Source organism: Oncorhynchus kisutch, linkage group LG28 (genome assembly GCF_002021735.2).
Source record: "Oncorhynchus kisutch isolate 150728-3 linkage group LG28, Okis_V2, whole genome shotgun sequence".
In the NCBI taxonomy this organism is placed as follows: Eukaryota; Metazoa; Chordata; class Actinopteri; order Salmoniformes; family Salmonidae; genus Oncorhynchus; species Oncorhynchus kisutch.
The window spans coordinates 4,438,143-4,449,245 of record NC_034201.2 but is presented as its reverse complement, the minus strand read 5'-3'; positions in this window follow the sequence as shown (position 1 = coordinate 4,449,245).

Here is an 11,103-nt window from a genome sequence, read left to right as displayed (position 1 = left end):
ATTCACCTCTACATCGCCAGAGGAACATAGGAGGAGTAGAATAAGGGTACGGCTAAAAGCTATGAGAATTGGTCGTCTAGAACGTCTGGAACATAGAGTAAAAGGAGGTTTCTGGGGGCGATAAAATAGCATCAAGGTATAATGTACAGACAAATGTATGGTAGGATGTGAATACAGTGGAGGTAAACCTAGGTATTGAGTGATGAAGAGAGAGATATTGTCTCTAGAAACATCGTTGAAACCAGGAGATGTCATTGCATGTGTGGGTGGTGGAACTAATAGGTTGGATAAGGTATAGTGAGCAGGACTAGAGGCTCTACAGTGAAATAAGCCAATAAACACTAACCAGAACAGAAATGGACAAGACATATTGACATTAAGGATAGGCATGCTTAGTCGAGTGATCAAAAGGGTCCGGTGAGTGGAGAGGTTGGTTGGTGATTTAGACAGCTAGCCAGGGCATCGGTAGCAAGCTAGCATAGGATGGAGGTCTGTTAGCCACCCCTTACGTTCCGTCAGTAGATTAGTGGGGTTCCGTGTGGTAGAGGGGATTAATCCAAATCACACAACAACAACAAAAATAAAAACAATAGATATAGTTATAGAGGCCCAAGAAGAAAAGATAATAATAATAATTTAAAAAAATAATAAAAAAAAATAAAAATAATAATAAAAAATTGTCCGATTGTCTATTCAGATAGCAGCCGGTAAGACAGCTAACGGTTAGCAGGCCGCAGATGGGCGTTCAGGTAACGTCGCGACGGAGGAGCCGGCCGAATAACTCCTTCGGGTAGATAACGTCGGCAGTCCAGTTGTGAAGGCCCGGTGGGGCTCCGCGAAGGCAGTAAAACGGGTCCGGATAGGTGACTGCAGCCCAGGTGTGATTGATGGAACTCAGGAGTGATTGACGGAGCTTGCTAGCTCCGGAATAATTGATGTTTGCTCCGGAATCGACGAAGGCCGATGGTCACACGGATAGCAGCTAGCTAGCTGTGAGATCCGGGTATGAATGTCCAGGGACATGGAGAGAAAAATTGGTCCGGTATGTTCCGTTCCGAGCCGCGCTGCGCCGTACAGAACTGGCGATAGATTTTCGAGCTAAAGGATAGCTGATGACCACAAACCGTGGTTAGCTGAATATTAACGATTTGCCAGTAAAGGAGCTAACTAGCTTCTGAACTAGCTTCTGAACTAGCTTCTGGATTAGCTTCTGGCTAGTTTCAGGCTAGCTTCTTGGAGTTTCTGGCTAGCTTCTTGGAGGATTACAGATCTGAGGTAAATAATACTTTTTTATAAATATACATTGGTGAGGCGGGTTGCAGGAGAGTGTTTTGAAGATGAGTTGATGGAAAATAAAAATAAAATGTATGTGAAAAAGTTGTAAATATATATATATATACAGGACACGACAAGACGAGGACAAAAGACGTCTGAACTGCTATGCCACCTTGGAGAAGATAGGTTGAGGGCAGTGTTGCTATGTTTGCGATTTTCTAGACAAATTGGGATACTGGTGAACATGTATTGGTCGTGTGTGGTGGGTTTTGGGGCTATTTCTAAGTTGCACCACAGCCGCATGATATTTCTCCAGTCAAAAGTTTGGACACACACATAGAGTTGGGAGAACAAGTATTTGATACACTGCCGATTTTGCAGGTTTTCCTACTTAAAAGCATGCAAATGAATTACTTAAAAATCATACAATGTGATTTTATGGATTTTTGTTTTAGATTCCGTCTCTCCCGGTTAAAGTGTACCTATGATTAAAAAAACTACAGACATCCACATGCTTTGTAAGTAGGAAAACCTGCAAAATCGGCAGTGTATCAAATACTCGTTCTCCCCACTGTATATACACACACACACACACATAAATACATATATACACACACACACACACACACACACACACACACACACACACACACACACACACACACACACACACACACACACACACACACACACACACACACACACACACACACACACATATACGCACACACATACATATACGCACACACATACATATACACACACATACATATACACACACAAACACGTACATATATACAGACACACACACACACACACACACACACACACACACACACACACACACACACACACACACACACACACACACACACACACACACACACATAAATATATGCACACACACACATATAGTGGGCGGGGCGGCAGCGTAGCCTAGTGGTTAGAGCGTCGGACTAGTAACCGGAAGGTTGCGAGTTCAATCCCCCGAGCTGACAAGGTACAAATCTGTCGTTCTGCCCCTGAACAGGCAGTTAACCCACTGTTCCCAGGCCGTCATTGAAAATAAGAATGTGTTCTTAACTGACTTGCCTGGTTAAATAAAGGTAAAATAAAAAAATAAATAAAATAGTTGAAGTTGGAAGTTTACATACACTTAGGATGGAGTCAATAAAACGTGTTTTTCAACCACTCCACAAATTTCTTGTTTAACAAACTATAGTTTTGGCAAGTTGGTTAGGACATCTACTTTGTGCATGACACAAGTAATTTTTCCAACAATTGTTTACAGACAGATTATTTCACTGTATCACAATTACAGTGGGTCAGAAGTTTACATACACTAAGTTGAATGTGCCTTTAAACAGCTTGGAAAATTCCAGAAAATTATGTCATGGCTTTAGAAGCTTCTGATAGGCTAATTGACATCATTTGAGTCAAATGGAGGTGGACCTGTGGATATTTTTCAAGGCCTACCTTCAAACGCAGTTTGTAGACCTCCACAAGTCTGGTTCAGCCTTGGGAGCAATTTCCAAATGCCTGAAGGTACCACGTTCATCTGTACAAACAATAGTACGCAAGTATAAACACCATGGGACCATGCAGCTCTCATACCGCTCTCCTAGAGATGAACGTACTTTCGTGTGAAAAGTGCAAATCAATCCCAGAACAATCCCAGAACAACAGCAAAGGACCTTGTGAAGATGCTGGAGGAAACGGGTACAAAATTATCTATATCCACAGTAAAACGAGTCCTATATCGACATAACCTGAAAGGCCGCTCAGCAAGGAAGAAGCCACTGCTCCAAAACCACCATAAAAAACGGACTACGGTTTGTAACTGCACATGGGGACAAAGATCATACTTTTTGAACAAATGTCCTCTGTCTGATGAAACAAAAATAGAACTGTTTGGCCATAATGACCATTGTTATGTTTGGAGGAAAAGGGGGATGCTTTCAAGCCGAAGAACACCATCCCAACAGTGAAGCACGGGGGTGGCAGCATCATGTTGTGGGGGTGCTTTGCTGCAGGAGGGACTGGTGCACTTCACAAAATAGATGGCATTATGAGGAGGAAAGTTACGTGGATATATTGACGCAACATCTCAAGACATCAGAGGAAGTTAAAGCTTGATCACAAATGGGTCTGCTTGGGGTAATTGTCCATTTGGAAGACTAATTTACTATCAAGTTTTAACTGATGTCTCGAGATGTTGCATCAGATGTCCTGGCCTCCACAATCACCCGACCTCAACCCAATTGAGATGGTTTGGGATGAGTTGGACCACAGAGTGAAGGAAAAGCAGCCAACAAGTGCTCAACATATGTGGGAACTCCTTCAAGACGGATGGAAAAGCATTAATCATGAAGCTGGTTGAAAGAATGCCAAGAGTGTGCAAAGCTGCCATCAAGGCAAAGTGTGGTAACTTTGAAGAGTTCAAAATCTGAAATATTTTATTTTTCGGTCACTACATGATTTCATGTGTTATTTCATAATTTTGATGTCTTCGCTATTATTCTACAATGTAGAAAATAGTAAAAATAAAGAAAAACCCTTGAATGAGTAGGTGTGTCCAAACTTTTAACTGGTACTGTATATATTTCACTGTGACCCGCTGCTGTCTGTCCGGCAATGAGGCAGGCTCTGGCTGAGTGAGTGAGTGAGTGAGTGAGTGAGTGAGTGAGTGGTAGGGAGGGCCGGAGGGGTGTGTGTAACTATGTGTGTTGAGAGAGCACTACATCTATTGGCTGAGTCACGTGAGCGAGAGGAGACCAGTTGTAGGTAGGCTATTTGGATTGTCACTCAGTCTGCTGAGTGGAAGACGGGTCATAATAATGGTTGGAAAGGAGTGAATGGAATGGCATCAAACACATGAAACCTATGTTTGATGTATTTTAACCATTCCACTCCAGCCATTACCATGAGCCTGTCCTCCTCAATTAAGTTGTATACCACGGCTAACGGCTGTATCCAGACAATATGTGTTGCACCACATAAGAATAGCCCTTAGGCGCGGTATGTTGGCCATATACCAAAGTCCCTTGTGCCTTATTGGTTAATCATAGCAGCCAAAGTAGTTAAATCGCCATCCATTGATGGAAAATGATCTGTTGAGATTAATAAGGGCAAATAATATTTTCTCTTGTGACATATTCAAACTCCTTTATTGCATCATGTGATAGCATACAATAATTATTATTTTGAGGAAAACCACATTTAGCTTCTAATGTCGTTACAAGTTACTACAATATTCCTTTTTAATTGTCTCACTAACGTTATGGGTCTTTTTGTACATAGGTGTAAATCCCAGGGGGGATCCCAAAATATGATTTGTCCCCCCCAATATATCACTGTAAACATAAGTATGTACATTCAATAATATTATTAATATGCAATGAAAGCACTTGTGCTGATTGTAGACAATTAATAGCGTGTTTCTAAGTTTCAAAAGATTGCGACCCCCCCCCCCCAACATTTGCCTCACAATGGTTTGAGTTTGAGTCAATGAGAAAAGCTAGCAATGCAATGTAGTGTTCCTTAGCTGTCAAGGTGACAGAGTGTTCGTGTCTAGCTTCTGAAAGGCACTCAGTTCACGTAGCTAACATGAAGTTAATCCAGTCAATCGCACCATAGCGAATTTGTTTTATGTTGGCAGGGTTCACACACACAATGGCTGAATTTGCAGAGCTAGCCAGCAAACCAATGGAGCAAACTAAAGCAAACATTAGCTAGTAAGCTAGCTAGCACCTATTCCATTTATGTGGCATCGTCAAAGATAGAATCTTTGCTATCATCAGTTTATTTCGTAATCAGCATGCAGCTGTAGTACTTCGAAGTCCCTGTGATAAGGTTAGAGATAAACTGAACAGAACTACACTCTTCTACCATTGTCTTAAATATGTTTAATGGTCTCGTAGCAAAAGCTAAATTGTTGTTAGGGGACTTTGAAGCACCTGTGTGCCAATCTTGGAATAAACTGACGATAGCAAATATTATAGCAAACACCACAGAAACGGAATTGGTGCTCCCTAGCTCTGCAAATTCAGCTATTGTGGGAAGCCAGCCAATATAAAACATAAACTATATTAAAATTACAAAAGTTTGCAGCTTACATTGTGTAAATGGTGAACTCATACAGCTGTCAACCCTTGTCACTGCAATCTGTTTCACATTTGCTATCTGACTAGCTAGCTACCTGGTAGATCAAAGCCCATTGTAAAATGATAGAAGATAATAGATGATAGAAGCCCATCTCCTATTGTAGGTAACCTGTACACAGTGCGTGTGCAGCCAGGTAGAAAATGGCAGAAAAAATAAAGAAGACGGGCATGAGAGCATTTCCTTAGTACACCAAAATGCAACGAACCCTAGTAGCCTAATATCTCAAAGACTAGTTGATAAAATAAGAAATGAGTGAAATGCTAAATGGAAATGTTTCATAATGATGTCATTAAACAGAGCAGGTGTAACGGATGTGAAATGGCTAGCTAGTTAGTGGTGGTGGGCGCTAATAGCGTTTCAATCGGTGACGTCACTTGCTCTGAGACCTTGAAGTAGTGGTTCCCCTTGCTCAGCAAGGGCCGCGGCTTTTGTGGAGCGATGGGTAACGATGCTTTGTGGGTGTCAGTTGTTGCTGTGTGCAGAGGGTCCCTGGTTTGAGCTCGGGTATGGGCGAGGGGACGGACTAAAGTCTACACGGGTACATTTTTTTTGTGTGAATTGGATTCTTCCCCTCTACCACACAGAACCCCACTAATCCTACCGACGGAAACGCACGACATGGCTAATAACAGACCTCCATCCTATGCTAGCTTGCTACCGATGGCCCGGCTAGCTGTCTAAATCGCCGTGACCCCAACCAAGCTCACTACTCACTGGACCCTTTTGATCAATCGACTAAGCATGCCTCTCCTTAATGTCAATATGCCTTGTCCATTGCTGTTCTGGTTAGTGTTTATTGGCTTATTTCACTGTAGAGCCTCTAGTCCTGCTCACTATACCTTATCCAACCTATTAGTTCCACCACCCACACATGCGATGACATCTCCTGGTTTCAATTATGTTTCTAGAGACAATATCTCTCTCATCATAACTCAATACCTAGGTTTACCTCCACTGTATTCACATCCTACAATACCTTTGTCTGTACATTATACCTTGATGCTATTTTATCGCTCCCGGAAACCTCCTTTTACTCTCTGTTCCAGACGTTCTAGACGACCAATTCTTATTGCTTTTAGCCGTACCCTTATCCTACTCCTCCTCTGTTCCTCTGGCGATGTAGAGGTGAATCCATGCCCTGCAGTGCCTAGCTCCACTCCTATTCCCCAGGCGCTCTCTTTTGATGACTTCTGTAACCGTAATAGCCTTGGTTTCATGCATGTTAACATTAGAAGCCTCCTCCCTAAGTTTGTTCTATTCACTGCTTTAACACACTCTGCCAACCCGGATGTTCTAGCTGTGTCTGAATCCTGGCTTAGGAAGACCACCAAAAATTCTGACATTTTCATCCCAAACGACTACATTTTCAGACAAGATAGAACTGCCAAAGGGGGCGGTGTTGCAATCTACTGCAAAGATAGCCTGCAGAGTTCTGTCCTACTATCCAGGTCTGTACCCAAACAATTTGAACTTCTACTTTTAAAAATCCACCTCTCTAAAAACAAGTATCTCACCGTTGCCGCCTGCTATAGACCACCCTCTGCCCCCAGCTGTGCTCTGGACACCATATGTGAACTGATTGCCCCCCATCTATCTTCAGAGCTCGTGCTGCTAGGCGACCTAAACTGGAACATGCTTAACACCCCAGCCACCCTACAATCTAGGCTTGATGCCCTTAATCTCACACAAATTATCAATGAATCTACCAGGTACCTCCCCAAAGCCTTAAACACGGGCACCCTCATAGATATCATCCTAACCAACTTGCCCTCTAAATACACCTCTGCTGTCTTCAACTAAGATCTCAGCGATCACTGCCTCATTGCCTGCATCCGTAATGGGTCAGCGGTCAAACAACCTCCACTCATCACTGTCAAACACTCTCTGAAACACTTCAGCGAGCAGGCCTTTCTAATCAACCTATCAACCTGGAAGGATATTGATCTCATCCCGTCAGTAGAGGATGCCTGGGTATTTTTTTTAAATTCCTTCCTAACCATCTTAAATAAGCATGCCCCATTCAAGAAATTTAGAACCAGGAACAGATATAGCCCTTGGTTCTCCCCAGACCTGACTGCCCTTAACCAACACAAAAACATCCTATGAACGTTCTGCATTAGCATCGAACAGCCCCCGTGATATGCAGCTGTTCAGGGAAGCTAGAAACCATTATACACAGGCAGTTAGAAAAGCCAAGGCTAGCTTTTTCAAGCAGAAATTTGCTTCCTGCAACACTAACTAACTGGGACACTGTAAAGTCCATGGAGAACAAGAACACCTCCTCCCAGCTGCCCACTGCACAAGAAGATTGGGCTGGTGAAATAAGAAACCCAGGAAAGCACTGAACGAATCCAACTTTTTCTAATAGAGTAATCTGACTTTAGCGTTGTCAGTCACCAAAAAGACTTCTCAATTTGAGTGGCCTAAAATCAAAGAATGTGCTCAACCTCTTTTGTATTTGAAATATTATTTCTCCCTTATATAAAAGTTCCAAAGATATCCAAAACCGTATCGCAAGTGTGGTGCATTTGCATTTCGACAGAGCGTCAGGAATAAACAAGAGTATTGATAAATCCACCATAATTGAGAATTTCAATAAGCATTTTTCTACGGCTGGCCATGCTTTCCACCTGGCTACTCCTACCCCGGTCAACAGCACTGCACCCCCCACAGCAACTCGCCCAAGCCTTCCCCATTTCTCCTTCTCCCAAATCCAGTCAGCTGATGTTCTGAAAGAGCTGCAAAATCTGGAACCCTACAAATCAGCCGGGCTAGACAATCTGGACCCTTTCTTTCTAAAATTATCTGCTGAAATTGTTGCCACCCCTATTACTAGCCTGTTCAACCTCTCTTTCGTGTCGTCTGAGATTCCCAAAGATTGGAAAGCAGCTGCAGTCATCCCCCTCTTCAAAGGGGGGGACACTCTTGACCCAAACTGCTACAGACCTATATCTATCCTACCTTGCCTTTCTAAGGTCTTTGACCATTTTGAATCTCACCATACCTTCTCTGCTATGCAATCTGGTTTCAGAGCTGGTCATGGGTGCACCTCAGCCACACTCAAGGTCCTAAACGATATCTTAACCGCCATCGATAAGAAACATTACTGTGCAGCCGTATTCATTGATCTGGCCAAGGCTTTCGACTCTGTCAACCACCACATCCTCATCGGCAGACACGACAGCCTTGGTTTCTCAAATGATTGCCTCGCCTGGTTCACCAACTACTTCTCTGATAGAGTTCAGTGTGTCAAATCAGAGGGTCTGCTGTCTGGACCTCTGGCAGTCTCTATGGGGGTGCCACAGGGTTCAATTCTTGGACCGACTCTCTTCTCTGTATACATCAATGATGTCGCTCTTGCTGCTGGTGAGTCTCTGATCAACCTCTACGCAGACGACACCATTCTGTTTACTTCTGGCCCTTCTTTGGACACTGTGTTAACAACCCTCCAGGCAAGCTTCAATGCCATACAACTCTCCTTCCGTGGCCTCCAATTGCTCTTAAATACAAGTAAAACTAAATGCATGCTCTTCAACCGATCGCTTCCCGCACCTGCCCGTCTGTCCAACATCACTACTCTGGACGGCTCTGACTTAGAATACGTGGACAACTACAAATACCTAGGTGTCTGGTTAGACTGTAAACTCTCCTTCCAGACCCACATCAAACATCTCCAATCCAAAGTTAAATCTAGAATTGGCTTCCTATTTTGCAACAAAGCATCCTTCACTCATGCTGCCAAACATACCCTTGTAAAACTGACCATCCTACCAATTCTCGACTTCGGCGATGTCTTTTACAAAATAGCCTCCAATACCCTACTCAACAAATTGGATGCAGTCTGTCACAGTGCCATCCGTTTTGTCACCAAAGCCCCATATACTACCCACCATTGCGACCTGTACGCTCTCGTTGGCTGGCCCTCGCTTCATACTCGTCGCCAAACCCACTGGCTCCATGTCATCTACAAGACCCTGCTAGGTAAAGTCCCCCCTTATCTCAGCTCGCTGGTCACCATAGCATCACCCACCTGTAGCACGTGCTCCAGCAGGTATATCTCTCTGGTCACCCCCAAAACCAATTCCTTCTTTGGCCACCTCTCCTTCCAGTTCTCTGCTGCCAATGACTGGAACGAACTACAAAAATCTCTGAAACTGGAAACACTTATCTCCCTCTCCCAACTGTCAGAGCAGCTCACAGATTACTGCACCTGTACATAGCCCACCTATCATTTAGCCCAAACAACTACCTCTTTCCCTACTGTATTTATTTTATTTATTTATTTATTTTGCTCCTTTGCACCCCATTATTTTATTTCTACTTTGCACATTCTTCCACTGCAAATCTACCATTCCAGTGTTTTACTTTTTTTTGCATTTACCTCCCTTATCTCACCTCATTTGCTCACATCGTATATAGACTTGTTTATACTGTATTATTGACTGTATGTTTGTTTTACTCCATGTGTAACTCTGTGTCGTTGTATGTGTCGAACTGCTTAGCTTTATCTTGGCCAGGTCGCAATTGTAAATGACAACTTGTTCTCAACTTGGTTAAATAAAGGTGAAATAAAAATAAATAAATAAACATTGGTGCCGTGACCCGGATCACTGGTTGCTGCAGAAGAGGAGGAGGTCAAAAGGGGGGTGAGTGAAATGGCTAGCTAGTTAGCGGTGGTGCGCTCTAATAGCGTTTCAATCGGTGACGTCACTTGCTCTGACACCTTGAAGTAGTGGTTCCCCTTGCTCTGCAAGGGCCGTGGCTTTTGTGGAGCGATGGGTAATGATGCTTTGTGTGTGTCAGTTGTTGATGTGTGCAGAGGAGCCCAGGTATGGGCGAGGGGACGGACTAAAGTCTATACGGTTACACAGGCAACAGATGGCACACAGACAGCAGAGCTGTGAACAGATAGGCAGGGACAGACTGGCAGAGACAAGGAGTCTCAGGTAAGTTTGTTGAGTCTTTGTTTGTCAACATTATGGTTCTCTCTTTTTTAGACTTGTAAAATAGGGACATAATTGGACAATGCCATGGATACCCCCACTCTCAACTTAAACTGGTGACTGAATCAAGATTTGTTTAAGGCAACGGCATTGCTGTTGTGATTAATTGTGTAGTTTTGGGTACCGGTAGTTAGGAGTACGGCAAACACCTTATTTATTTTCTAGGAGACAGACTGTGAGTCAGTGAGTATAGTGAAAGGGAAAGAGCCAGGGATAGAGACTTCAGATGACAGTGTCACAGCCACGACAGAACCAGGTGTCAACCTTGTTGCCAGCAGCACCAGTATAGGGGACAGTGGCACAGCATTGTCCAGTTACCTCAGTGATATCACAAAACCATATCAGCCACACCTACAATTTATAAAACCGCAAACTCTGTGTGTTGACGTTTCAATAGAAATGGTTTCGAGATTTCCCCTGGCTACATTATAATCCATCAAAGGAGTGTTGTGTTTTCACTGTAGCCAAGGGTTTTCAAGCCAGCCATCTTTTGGCCAAAGACCGGATGCTGCCTTCGTTAGTACAGTATTTAGGAACTGGAGAAAAGCCATTGTCAAATTCACAGCACATCAAAACTGCCAAACCCACGATACTTTGTAACTGTAACATCACACTAGCTAAATTCAATCAGTGCTCAGTTATCCAGCGCGTGGGGTTAACA